This window comes from Ambystoma mexicanum, chromosome 14 (genome assembly GCF_040938575.1).
Source record: "Ambystoma mexicanum isolate Mex_15411 chromosome 14, UKY_AmexF1_1, whole genome shotgun sequence".
Taxonomy (NCBI): domain Eukaryota; kingdom Metazoa; phylum Chordata; class Amphibia; order Caudata; family Ambystomatidae; genus Ambystoma; species Ambystoma mexicanum.
This window is the reverse complement of record NC_090940.1, coordinates 524,364,846-524,379,400: the sequence shown is the minus strand read 5'-3', so window position 1 is coordinate 524,379,400 and position 14,555 is coordinate 524,364,846.

Sequence of the window (14,555 nt, the reverse complement as noted above, 5' to 3'; positions counted from 1 at the left end):
ACGGCAAAGCAAAATGGAATGTTCCAACAGACCAAGAATCAATTCTTAATAAAAAAAAAAATTCAATGGCTCACGTGCAGCAGGACCAGACAGTATCACCAATTTCGACCTTAAGCAAAAGGCTGAAAGCTGGTCCAAGTTTGTGGGAGAAGTTTTCAAGAACTGTAACTTAGCCTCAACCATTCCTCCATCTTGGAAAAAGGCGATTGTGGTGCCCATCTTTAAGAAAGGTGCAAGAGACAACCCGAGCAACTACAGGCCTATATCACTATTAGACTCGATAGAAAAACTTTTTGCGGCATTCATTCTAGAAAGCTTCAAAAGTTGGGTAGCTCTCGGCAACATGATGGACCCGCTACAAACAGGCTTTGTAAAAAACTCAGGAACGACAGACAACATTTTAGGCCTAAGTACCTTGAAAGCCAAAGTAATGGAAGGTCACCCTAAAATCTACATGGCCTTTATCGACTTAACAAAGGCATTTGACTGCGTCGACAGATCACTGCTCTGGGACAAACTCGAAAATAGCAATTATCCATCAGAAATATTGAACCGCATCAAGGAGTTGTACTCTAACACGTCGATGTGTGTACGCCTAAACCAACAAGGCCTGCTGTCATCCTGGATAAAAATTGAACGAGGAGTAAAGCAGGGCTGTCCACTAGCTCCAGCCCTCTACAACGCATACACCTCGGACTACAAAGACCAAGAGGTAAATACACAATCCTTCTCCCCAAGAATAGGCAAAGAGCAAATATCGAGAATGCTGTACGCAGATGACATCATTCTGTTGGACCAAACGCCTATAGGCCTCCAAAGGCAACTAACGAACTTGGACTGCTACCTGCAAGCAAACCAGCTCCAAATTAATCAAGAAAAGACTCAAATCATGATCCTGGGAAAATGCAAGAGTAAAATGTCGAAATTCACATGGAAAGTACGGGAAGAAACACTGGAAACAGTGGAGGAGTTTAAATACCTCGGTATAACACTCAATAAAAGCATCAAAGAAAATCCAATGTGTGAGACCATTCTGAAAAAACTATGTCTGCTAATAACACAGACCAAAATGCTCTCTAGAAAGTACGGCCGTTTTTTCACTTGCCCCAGTGCTGACATTCTACAGGATGAAGGTCATCCCCACTTTAACTTATGGGGCGGAAGCTATGCCTTACATTACCTCTAACTTTTGGCAGAAAGTAGAAGGAATTTACTGGCGCAAGGTCCTCAACTTACCATAATCAACGCCGGTGGGAGCAATTAGGAATGAACTTACTATACAGTCTCTAAACTCCATCATAGCACGAAATGAACTGATGCTATACCGAAAAATGCTCTTAACCAACTCCTGGGTGATACTTAAAGCAGTTGAACAAGAAATGAGAGATGGGAAGTGCAAGATGCTTCAACAATGGGAGGAGAAAAACATCTCACGTTTAGACTGGGCAGGCTGCTCTCTAGAGGATCTTATTCACACTCTGGGAAAAGTAAAAAAAAGAGTGATGAAGAGAGACTGGATACAAACCATAGATGAAGTCCAGTTAGTAAAATCACTGAAAAACATCCCCAACAATCCAGTGAAAATTAATCAAACAAGAACCTACCTATTGAAGTGCCCTTCCAAGACGCTCCGCGAAAACTTTATGCGGATCCGCCTCAACATCGCAAACACAAACGAGGTATTAGAGAAGCGAAAACAAACCAATTCTAGCCTCTGTCGATTCTGCTCCCAACTAGACTCAATAGAAACCTTGAAGCACCTACTCCTAACATGTAGAGGGGTAGATGAAACTTGTTCTCGTCATCTGGGGCATTTGCTTGGCAACTTTGACTTTGTGGATGACGAGGGAACATGGAACAACTTGTTTAGTGGTGAGAACACTAAATGGACAATCGCAGTGGTGGGGTTTTACGAAAATCTCGGCCTTCTAAATCGCCAGGACAAACCAAGCAATGCAACTAGAGGAGCGTGTTACAATATTCTTTAATCAAAGGGTTCCTCCCTTCTCCCCCAAGCAAGCTAGAGTGAAATGTTATAAGATGCTCATGCTTTAATCCCTTGTCCCCCAAGCAAGCTAGAGTGAAATGTTCTAAGATGCTCATGCTTTAATAAAATGGTTCCTCCCTTCTCCCACTAGCAAGCGAGAGTGAAATGTTATAAGCTGCTCATGCTTTAATCAAAGGGTTCCTCCCTATCCCCACAAATCACAGAACAGTGGTGACGGGCAAGCACCCCGCTATTTCGGCCGTCATTCAGGATAGAAATAGACACTTTTGTTGGATGTTCTAGGGCAGCGCACGTGTCTAGGGCCGACCTTTTGTGTGGAGCACGAACATCATTCTTATTAAAAGGAGAAGTGGGAGAGGGCTACAGGGTCCTAGCGCATTGAAATGCACGAGGGCAGGCACCATTTACTGCTACTTTCCATATGCGGCGAACCATGCACAACCTTGAGTGGAAGACCACGCTTTATTTTATTTGTAATAGCAAGCGCATCCTCTGACATTTTGGGGCATATTACCTCAAGTTTGCACCAGTGCAAAATAAAAGAAATGTAGTCCAGGATATCAACGCTGGTCCAGTTTGCTTCTTTTTTATATGGATATGGAACAGTCACTTTTCAGTAATTATATACGTATTTTGGCACTATAGCAAAAATAAAGGAAACCAGTTTTGCCCTTGCTTGCCTGTTGCGTAATCGGGAATGGAGCAACCATGGTTAGCTCCAGAGTCCAGACTTAGCTGGGGCAACATGAACTCACATTTTTAACCAAGGAATGTGAATGCTGAAAGCTGATTGTTCTCTCATTTTGTTATTTACTTTACGAGGAACAGAGCCAATGAATACTGCTTCACTTCCCCAAATGGGGATAAAGTATAGGCTTCATGTGAAATCCTTATTTCACATCACTTGAAGATGAAACAAAGTGCCATGAGCCTTTTGCTCCGTTTTAGCCCAAGTGCAACATTCTGTAAGCAACGTGGAGTGGATCGGCGCACCTGTTTGCTCCATTTACTAATTGACAAGGAGCACAACTGACCTGTGTTATAGAACATATGCACTAATGTGTGGTGTAGTTGTGCGTCATATTTGCAGCGTAATTGCACTTGTGAAAAAATGCCTTGACTCAATGCATATTTGCGAGAGGATATTTGTTGCCTTACTGTGAAGGGCAGTGCAAAGCACTAGTGAAAGGTTATTGTGATATTATTCTGATGCAAAATTAATGTTTTGCCTCCCTTTTTGGCACTTGTTATAGTTTAGTAAAGCACCAAGAGACTCAGTCCATAAAGTGCCCTTATTAAATGACCACACTCATATATATATATGCTAATGGTATACTCACATGTATACAGATGGTGGGTTCAGCTGGTTCGTTGTTGAGCCTATACCATAAGAACACAGTTCTGCAACAGAGCTAAACAGAAGAGAGATTAGGGTAATTTGCATTGAAGCACTGAACATATTTTTCAACAGATAAACTAATCTCAAATTTGTTTGTTAGTTGCTTACTATAGACGACATGGGAAGGTCAAATTGGTGGGTCTGTTCTGATGGAAACTTTTAAGTGATACAAATATACAGCATATATGATTGGTTATCTAAGTGCACTCCCCGAGAGTGAAATCCATTACATGCTTTCAGTGATAAAATACATTGGAATACAGTATATCCACATGCAAATTACTTGTATATTCAGTGGTAATCCTGCAAACCAAGTGTGGTTGGGGCTCTCAAAGACCAGACTTGAAGGAGGACCTTTGACAAAGACATTTATAAAACTTAAAGCTGCTTGTTTCACTTGGAAATGTCAGACGCTGTGGCATCAGGTAGTTGTTAACTTTTTTAAGTCTTTTATTTATTGGCTTGATATGGTTCTTAATAAGAAACCTTTTTCCATTTTACATTAAACAAAACTTGTATTGCTTCAAGTCCAATATTACAGTTTGTTACAGGAACCGGACTCCTTCATTTCTTAATTTAGCTCTCTAATTTTGGAAAACATTTTCAACAGTATTTCACTAGCGCCAAGGTAAGTGGAATATGATTCCCTCACAGAAGTTGTCTCCACCAGTCTTCCATAGATCCTGAGCCATATATTTTGGTGATTTCTGTCAGTAGACTTAGGGCCTCATTACACGGTAGGCGGTGGACCATGGTGCTATTAGCACCTTGGTCCATGCCGGTAAAACACCGGCACCGCCTTGGAGGAAAGGGGAATTACCACCCTATTCCAAGGTTGGCGGGGCGGTAATTCCCCCTTCCCCCACTGCCCTTCCCCATTCCCATTTTTGCCCCATAGGGCATAATGGGAATGGGGAAGGTGCTAATTACGATACCGCAAATTGCGGTACCGTAATTAGCACCCTGGTCCCTTTGCGGGTTGGTTTTTAACGCCTGCTAAAAAGCAGCCGTTAAAGTACCAACCTGCAAAGGGACCTCGTAATAAGGCGGTAAGGGTTAACGGTCACCGGTACCATTACCGGTGACCGTTAACCCTTACCGCCTTCCGTGTAATGAGGCCCTTAGTCTTGTATCCTTCATTGCAGGACAGAATAGTACCAGATGTTTTAATGATTCCAATGAGTACTCTTCCTGACACAATCTGCAGACTGCCCCACATCTGCTATTTTTCCATCGACTCAGTATCTCCCTGGTTGGCAGCAAGTTCAGTCTGAATGTCATGAACTGGTCTCTGTAGTACCAGTTAGGAAATAGTGCAAGGTATTTTGGTAGTGAATTCAGCTTTCTCGCTTCTTGGAAGGGTTTTCCATAAGGTTTCAAGGACTGTCTTTCCTCTTGAGTTTTAATCCAGTCCTGTATATACAGTATTTTTGACCTTACCTGAATTCTCCCAAAGGGATAGATCGGATTCTCCCAAGTCTAAAGTGATAGCTTGGCAAATCAATTTCCATTCAACAAGGTTGTTTCATTGTTTTTTGCGAGTGCTTCCCTTTAAACCGCAAAGCGACCTCTCTTAGATTGAGCCATGCATTTTCCATACAAGGAGAGGGATTTCCAAGTCACTTTGGTCTTCACAGCTGTTAATCTTAGTTCCATTCGGATCACCTGAATTGCAGCACTCCTTGGTAGATGGAGTACCGTTTTCCAGAAAATTCCTTCAATCCATGACCAATTCTCAGTCCGGAATGAGAAAGAGGTTTCTGTTCCATACACTAAAATCGGCAAAGCCTTCATGCGATTGAATGGAATTAGTGGGATCATCGAAAAGCAGCGAAATCTTTTCAGTAGTAACCTTCCTTGGCTTGCAGATTTTTAGCTTTTAATCTCAATAGGTCCAATCTTGGGGCATCCCTTCTGTTTGTGTTCAAACATACTCCCAAGTATATGAAGTATTTCACCTCAGGGATTTTATTTCCCATTAAATTCTATGTGTTTGCTTTTTTGCGACTTCGCCCAGTCAAAGCTTCAAATGACATAATCCTAGATATAGATGGATTTATTTTAAGGCCATTTAGCTACACATATTTATGTAGCAGCTCTAATTGTCACTACAGACCTACTGGTGTCTGATCCAGTAGAGCCACGTTGTCGGCATATAGTAATCGTCCTATTGCAAATCTTCCAATCTTTGGTGGGAAACATTCTTGTATGTCTGATATAAATAAGTTGAACAATTCTGGCACCAGTGGACAGTCTTGTTTTAAACCCTTATTTGTTGAAATTTCATTTGTCAGGAGGCCCGATTTATCCAGTCTTACTTTCATTGAGGTCCCTGAGTAAAGATCTTGAATTACTTCCAATGCATTATTTGGACATCCCCATTGTTGTAATTTGGTCCATAATTTTGGCCGGTTTACAGTATCAAAGGCCTGTGTGAGGTCTATAAAGGCCATAAAAATCTTCTTCCCCTTGTTTCTCTAAACTTGGGCCTTGAGGATGTTAATGATAAAGATGTTCAAAGATGTTCCTACACCCTTGACAAACCCGGCTTGCCAATAGTCCCTGTGGCTTGAGTCGATACTCCATTTCGTCAAGATCTTCAAAGTTAGCAAAGCGAATACCTTGCCGGTCACGTATAACAATTCGATCGCCCGATAGTTGCTTGGGTCTGTTCTGAGGCTTTTTTTGTAGATCGGGATGACCACTGATGTCTTCCATGTGACTGGAATTGATTTTAATTTCATGATGTATTTGTACAGCGACATCAGGAAAACAGACCATTGTAGGGGATCCTGCTTTAGTAAGACATTCGTCATCCCGTCTGGTCCTGGGGCTCTCAAATTGTTAAATTTACCTATGATCTCCTGTACAGACAGTTGAGTGACACCTAGTTGATCCTATGCACGGTTCTTTTTTGTCTCAGTTATTACTACAGATTGCTCAGGGTCGAAGAATTTGGAGAAGTATTTTGTCCACTTTGCCGCTGAAATAGGATTAGATACCAATGCTTCCTGAGGTGCATCCAGCCCATTAATCATGGACCAGATTTCTTATGTGTTTTTGGTCCTAATGTTTTGAAGCATGGCTTCAGAGTCTTGTCTCAAAAGCCTTTATTTATGCAATTTTTGCTAGTTTTGATATTGCTGTCCTCTGGACCAAGATGTCGAATTGGGGATGCCTTGACAGCTTACTAGCCGCAATTAAAGAACTCCATACCGCCACTACCATCAAGGTGCGATTAGATCAGAGTGGAACTTTAACAGAGGAAATTAACACCTATTCCTGAGTGAAGCAGGGATGCCCGTTGGCAGCAATAATCTTCGGAGTGCAATTGATGAGCCTTGATCATTTTTGCCAAAATTTAACGGGTCCGCCTTAAACTGGATGCTATACCGGATGACCTGATCCTGTTAGACCTAACACCGATCGGTCTCCAGCGAAAAATGAACGCAGTAAAATGCCATGTGGAGAGTAATGGTTTGGTCATCAACAATGCAAAGAGTGAAATACTAACACTACAGAACTTACACAGAGGTGGACATGGACATAAAACATTTAAGTGGCACCTAGGAAAAGAAACTGTAAGTACTGTGAGTACTGTAAGTACTGTAGAAACCACTAGATACCTTGGGATGCAGATTGACGCAACTATAAACGACAAGAATTGGATGGAGACCGCTAAAATAAAATGTTGCCAATTTGCCAACCAGGCTTTGATTTTGAACACAAAATACAGGAAGTTCTCATTAAGGCAAGTAATAATTTTTTACCAACAGAAAGTGGTTCCAGTCCTGATTTGTGGAGCGGAAAATGATTTTGGATGCCTGGAAAAACTTTGGTCAACCCTGGAGCACATATTTTGAGTGAAAACTCTTCATCTACCCAACACTACATCAACAGCTTGTATACGATACGAGCTAGGGTTGATCTCTATCAAAGCCTGTATCTGCTGGAACACCCTTGCGCTATATAGGAAAACCATTCTGACAAATGTTACCCCGCAATTCAAAATTCTGAGCAATTCAAGCAGCGGTAACCCAGAGCACGTGAGGAGATGTTGACAATGCATGGAACAGATCCCACAACGCTCCGAGACAATCCAGACTTGGTGAAGAAAAAGATCTGGAGACTTGACTGGATCTTTACTGGCGAAGAAAGAACCGCCACTAAACTAATGAAAGATGCGCCGTGGGAAGCTCGAGCGTAAAATAAACAACCAAATTATGTAGCTCTGTTTCCTGACAATAAGAGAAGATCAACATCCATGTGCTTTCGCCTAAACCTGTTAAAGACTAAAGAGAGAACTAAGAACAGGGTGGGCATGGATAAGACGAATGTGAATTGCAGGTTATGTGAACTCTACGAGGAAACAACCAAACATCTCGTCTTATTTTGCCCCATACTTCGATCCCAAAGAACTAAACGTTTTGGCAGCTTGATTGTAGATTTACCTACAAGGAATGCTGAAGAGTGGTGGCACATGATGTACATTGGAGAGAATAAAAAATGGACATTTGCCAAACCTTGTTCTTAAGTGAGATCGAAATCTTTCATGAAATCACAAATTCTCTCTGCAAAAGGGGCGGTGGGGCGGCTGCAAGATCTTCGTTGACTGAGGCGGAACCTATTTTATGTATTTGATATGAAGAAACTGGATTATCCTTATTCTTAATCTTTTTTTTAATGGCTTGTAAAGGCCAATAAAAATGTTTAAAAAATAAAAAAATTGCTGTCTTAGTTTGTGAATCTTGATCTTTGCCTGTGGAGTAGATTGTTTTTTTTAAAGTCTGTATGCATTAACTACATATTTTCTTTTCTCAAAGACTGTTAGATCGAAAACATGGTGATGGCGAATAATATGTTTATTCTTGCTTCCTTTTTTGTTTTCAAACGCATTTAATAGCCTGGTGTAGTCAATTATTTGGTTTTCTTTTTGCGTGCTTGTCTGGAGTATGGCCCTTTTAAGCTTTCCAGTTAGGCCAGACATTTCATTGACTCAGATCCTAAATCTGTTTCTTCCTGGAGTCACATCTGGATCAATACTGTATTCAGATCTCTCGTTCTGGCTTAGAGCAGTGAAGTCAAACTCAGGTGATTATGGTTACTCAAGGACTTTGCTTTGACTGTCAGAGTCTGGACTGCTGTGATCATGTTTCGGGATACACAAATATAATCAATGATTTGCCCACCACTCTTCCCTTTCCAGGTACTGTGTCACGGCATGTCATCATTGGTGCTGCCGTTTAGGATCAGCGTGTCTCTTGAGCTAATTGCGTTGCTCCAAAGTTGTCCTCTTTTTTTAGACTCTGTTGTTATCACTGGATCTTTGTTGTTTTGCAATCCGTTTTTATCGCAACATTGGGAGTTTAAGTCTCCACACAGAAAAAAGTAAGGGTTTCTCAGTTTTTCTCTCTGGTTGTCAATTAGACCAACCACCTGTTCTGGAAAGTTGTTTGATTCCTAGATTTTCGGGTTCCAGTATAAATTTACAAAGGACAAAATCTTCTCTGATTCGTCAAGTCTTGCAGGTACTCTCCCCACCACCAATTGGATGTAAGGAGTAGGATTGAGTTATTCTAGAAGATGAAACTGGAGCTGGTTCTTAATAGCCATTAAGAGTCCCGACATGGGCTTACCTCTTGGTCCTTTTATAGCTGGATTTAGGTAAACAGTGTAACTGTCTACATTTGAGGGTTCTGTGAGCCATGTTTCTTGTAAACAAATTACATAATAGGTTCCTGTGGTAAGATCTTCATCAACAAACAGGTGCGAGAACCCCCTAGTGTTCCACCTTGCCAGATTAAAGTGCTTGGTCTCTACGTTTCCTAAGCGTTATTCTTTGCTTATCTTTCGGCCAATAATACTGCCAACCATTTCCAGTTCTCCTCCAGTCCATCTTTATTTTTGATCTTTTGTCTTTCTGATTGTAGCTTGACCTATCTGTCTCCCAGAATGTTTTAGAGCTTCTATCGTTGTCTCTGGTGGTGTACTGCTTTTTCTTGTGCTCCACTTCAAACCTCACTGCTCTTGTTGATTCTGGCTTTCTGATTATTATTTGCAAAGCCTGTGAACTTGCTACTCTTTTGTTCCATTAGATCCCATGGGCCTCAATCGACCAGCCTCCTCCAATAATATCTGTTTTATCAATGGAGCTGATGGATAAAGAATAACCTGTCCATCCTTTCTTCTTCAGGAAACTCTATTGTAACCAGATCATCTGTTGTTAAAGATCTCAGGTTGGGGACATGATAAGAGTAGCCGAATCACATTGGCTCTGTTTAAAATGAGGCCATCATTTAGAGGAATCATTCTTTCTAGTACCAGGCATGAGGTGAGCTTAGCTTGTCGTACATTCTTAGGTCCATCACTTCTCTCATAGATCTGGTTTGAGGTAGTCTCCTTTCGGTTTCTTCGTTCTTCTGCACCAATCCTGGATTTGGCAATTCTTAAGGGTGATATCATGTACAAATCCTTTTTGCACAAAATGTGACTCTTTTTGAGTTCATACAAGACCATTTTAGGAGCCATTCTAATTTGATTTTTCGACGTTACTGTGCCCTTACCCACATTTTCATCTGTTGTTCTCCTAGGAGACATTGTGTGTTCGTCGTCTTTGTCTGGCATCTGACTGGTCGCCTTTTTTCACTCGTTACTTGGTCCACCAGAGATTGTTGGATGGTTCTGTTATGTTTTCTTTGATCTCATTTCTTTCTCTTCTCAGGGGTGTAATCCCCTGATTCTTAGGGGTATAGTTGTTTCATGAGCTCCGTAGTCTCGGCAACTCCCACAAATGATTGTGTGAGAGCTATGAGTGCTTGAGACTGTTATTGAAGCCTCTGCTTCTTGATCTCCAATTAGCTTTAGGGCTTTTGGACCAAGAGGCCTCTTGGACCATCTCGGATCTTGGCCCTCTGTCAGATCCAAATCACTATCCGAAGTTGCCGGATCGTATGTTGGATCTTCAATCTCGGAGCAACAGGCCTCATTCCAGTCGTGTTCCGAGATAGTATATGTGGAAAGGTTCATCAGGTTTGCTGCCGCCATATCTTCATTCTCTTGTGTGAGTTGTGATGTTTCTAACTCACTTACCACTTAATGTTTGTGTACTGATTTAACATTTTCTGTTGGTTTCAGGTTCATTGTATTCCCAATGCTTGTGGTTTTGGCATGGTAATGTTTTTAATGAATACCCTACTTCCATCGGACTTCTGCTTCAATTGAAGGGCTTGATTCTTTGTTTATTTTATATTGTTTGTCTTGTCCACAGTCCCTCTTTTGAGGGTTATCTTTTCATCCTGTTTCTTTTTTTCCAGCAGTTTCACTTTTGTTGGTTTTTCTTTTTGCATTAACTCTGGTTTAATGAAATATTCACACTTTTTCTGGGGGGTATTGATGTTAAGTTCTTTAGCCTCTTTTTCATTGTTGGTTATGTTCGAGTCACCAGCTACTGGTTCTAGGGACTATGTTAGTTCCTTGTCCTCTGTGGCCATTGATGTCACCTTAAGGTCAGGAATATTTCCATTCTCCTCTTCATTAGCAGTCTGTGATAGGATGTTGTGTATGCAGGGCTTATACTTTGATGGTACCTGGGGGATTCGAAATTGGGTCATCTAGGTTGACCAGGTCCATCGAATTTTCAGGGACTCCAAGTGAAAAGCCCACAGGCTCTGTTTGCGTCGCCATGAACAGGGGCTGTGTTTTGGCCATGGCTTCAAGCGTCTGCATCACTGTCAGGTCAAATGCTCTCGACAATCTTCTAGTTAGCGTCTCCTTAATTATTAGATCTAATATGGTGTGTAGTAGGTTCGACACTCTCAGGGAGCTGTTGTCTAAGTTGTTCTGGATCCCTGTGACGAATCCATCAACATACACCATCTTTGAATGAAGCATTGCTAGCATCGTAGTTTGGTCAATTAATTGTTCCCCCATGTGCACATATAATTTCATGAACGGAGCCAATATTGATGTTAAAGCTGAAATTACTAGAAAGTCAAGCTCTCTCGAGGTCTGTTGTGAGGCACCCGTATTGTCTTTTAAGGAGTTGATGTCATCAGTTTGGGTTATTTTTGATGCAATTAATATTGTTGTGCCTCTAGCCTCTGTAGGCTCCGATCTCCCTCTTTTCTGAGGTCCTTGTTGGTCTTTTAGATGAGATGTCATTGTTGATACCTGGTTCAACTTCGCAGCTGTTGACCGACGGAGTCCATCTCCATTTGACTCACGTCGGTATTTATAATTGGGTGGATCGTTTCGGGAAGATGTATTTTCTTTTCCCGCTGTCGGCTGATCAGTTCCATTAATCGATCCTCGAGGCCTTCTCCAAAGGTTTCACCCTCTGCTTCCACCACCAAGGAGGTTTCTAGTAATAGCTGGTCTGACACTTCGGTCTCCAAATGGACATTTTCCCCTCCAGAAGGTATGGTGGGTGACCGTTCACACGAGGCGTCCCCACAACCCGATTTCACCTCCTGGTAAAAGAAACACAGTCTATTGCCATCGTCCTGTGGTGTTAGACCTCTCAGCTTCCAGATATTTCTATCTGGTTGCAGTCTCGTGGATTGATACTTAACACCTCCTTTTCCTTGGGTCCCTCTGATAAATAGATTTTTCTGATTGCTGTTTCTTTGCTGACGTGACGTAAATGTCTTTTCCAAAGTCATAAATGATTGTGTACTCGATTTGGTGCTAGTGTAGGACCATTGCAGCTCTCCATGTTTACAACATCCTTTAGGTGGACAATCGTACCAGGGACATCCCTGTTGCGTTCTGTCACGGCTTCCTTACAGTGCGGTGCTGCACTTACAACGTTTACAGCCTTTACAGCATTGGCTAAAGCTCCAGTCTTTACAGGTGCTAATGCTGTTAAGTCCCAATGCGATTCAACAGATTTTACGTGGTGTGCCCCCTCCTGCACCTGAGGAGATCGAATAAGATTTAGAATGGGCGACGAGTCCTGAGCCTGTATGCTTTCTATATAGAGCGCAGTGCTCGCCGTGATACACACCTCAACATCTAATGTTGAGTTCTCTCTCCCCACGTTTCCACATTTGATGGGCACTCAACCTTTTCTCGCTGACATGGGACCGCCGTTCCAGGCGGGGGTGTAACTCCGAACTTGTTAAAGTCTGCTTCCGTTGAGGTGGCTTCGACCATCATTGTAGACACCCTCACACTTATGCTGGTCGATGTAGCCACCTCCCTTTCACCCCTTTCATTTATAATCGCTGCTCCACATACCTCCATGTTCGGCGCGGCGTCCATCTGCAACCTTCCTGCCCGGACTACCTGGACTGTAGCAACTCTGCGTTGCGGGTTGTGCTTTTGAAAGTCTCCTCCTTCCAGGCAGTAAAGGCAGTAAAAAGACTCTCTGAGCTGGGCACACATTCAAAACCGCACCTCCTGCTTTGATTGTAGCAACTCAAGCTTAAAAATGTATCTCACATGAATAGCAGGAAGCGTAAATGTAATGTAACCGCAATGCAGCCTGGGAATTATCCAAACACCTGAGTGGATGTGGAGGTAATGGCTGGTGAGTTTGGATGCAGTACCCTAGCTACCGCAAAGTCAGGGTCTGGTTAAAATGAACTACGGTGATTCACAACAGACACGCAGTCGGACCCAGAAGACTCTGGCTATGCACTTGGGATACACACTGCAGCACAGTACAGTCAATAAGGGGCTCATGTGCCTCCCCCGCTCGTCCCTCGCAACTCACTGCTTCACCTTTCACAGCTGGCACACAGCATAGCGCACTGCAAGTGCTGCCCCCTTTCTGCGCTGCCACCACTGCCACTGATAAGGTTTAAGGTATTTTGGACACCCAGCCGGCCAGCATCCACCGCCCCCGACACTCCTCCAGAGATGTTGACCTCTGGAACGCCAGGATGAGAGTCAGAGGAAAGAACCTAGTAGTTGTTAATTTTTATAGGACTGATGAATCCTATTCTTAATTTACTGCCAAAAGTTCTCTTGGCAGCGTAATCAATTCATCAGTCCCCATCATCCATTTAATGCCACCACACACATTTGATTGTTGGATCTGAACCTTATGTGCAGCCACACATATTGGGTCTATACAAGGTGTATCAACCACAAGTCATGGTGAGGAGGGCCCATTAAGCAGAAATCCAGTGGTGTTGAATTTAATATCGTACAGGGTTATGCACACCCACACACCGCCTATTTAATTTTTTTCCTATGTATGGTGTTTGGTTATTTGAGCTTCAGAGATGGAGTATAATATAAATCATGACGCTGTACTACTAGTTTGTTTGTGTTTTATACACCATCACACTTGCGCACAGAAGAATATTTTACCACCATTAGTACCTAAAACCTTACGCTTTTTAGGTCATATTTGTATGGGTTTCGACAGTAAATTGCACATTTTGGAAGCCATTTTTCCAAAACGTTTCCAGGGGGAAAACCCCCTGTTTTATGTGGGTTGGGCTTGCTCCCTTACAAATTCGCCCTTAATAATTTAGCCCCAACACCTTTCAAAGTCACCAGCCACCACTGCATGTCATACACAAACTACTTCAATACTCCACACATCAATATGTGGAGCCCAGGTAGGATGTCCTACAACCTACTTGCTAAATAATGGGACGAGGGAGAAATGCAGAATCATGAAGATCACTTTGAGAAACAACTATGGTGAACGGTCTAGTGGCTTAAGAAAAGCCAGCGAAAGTCACATCTTAAAAAGAAGTGACAGGCAATCCAAATGGAAAAGCCAGCCCTGGGGGGAACGGGGACGATCGAAGGTGAGGAGAAGCCAAATGAAGCCCAAGCAAGAGATTAGAGAGACCCACGAACAACCGGAGAACGCAGATAAGCACCCTGTGGAGCTCTGGTTGCCCGTGAATGGTTGGTGGGATCCCAAAGGTCAGAGGTCTAAAGAAATAAGGGTTTGGTAGCCCAAACATATAACGAGTAGCCTCCTAAGCCTTCCTCCTTGTTGCATTACTTGGGAGAGAAGGGTCCCAAATTCTAAGAGCCAAGGAAGTAAAGAAATAAGGGCCTGGGTCTCACACCAGAAAAGTGGACTGTGAAGCAGATAAATGAACAAAGCAAATGAACAGGGTAAATGAACCTGGTGCATACACTTCTACTGATTTGTACACAATGGACTAGATTATTTTCCTT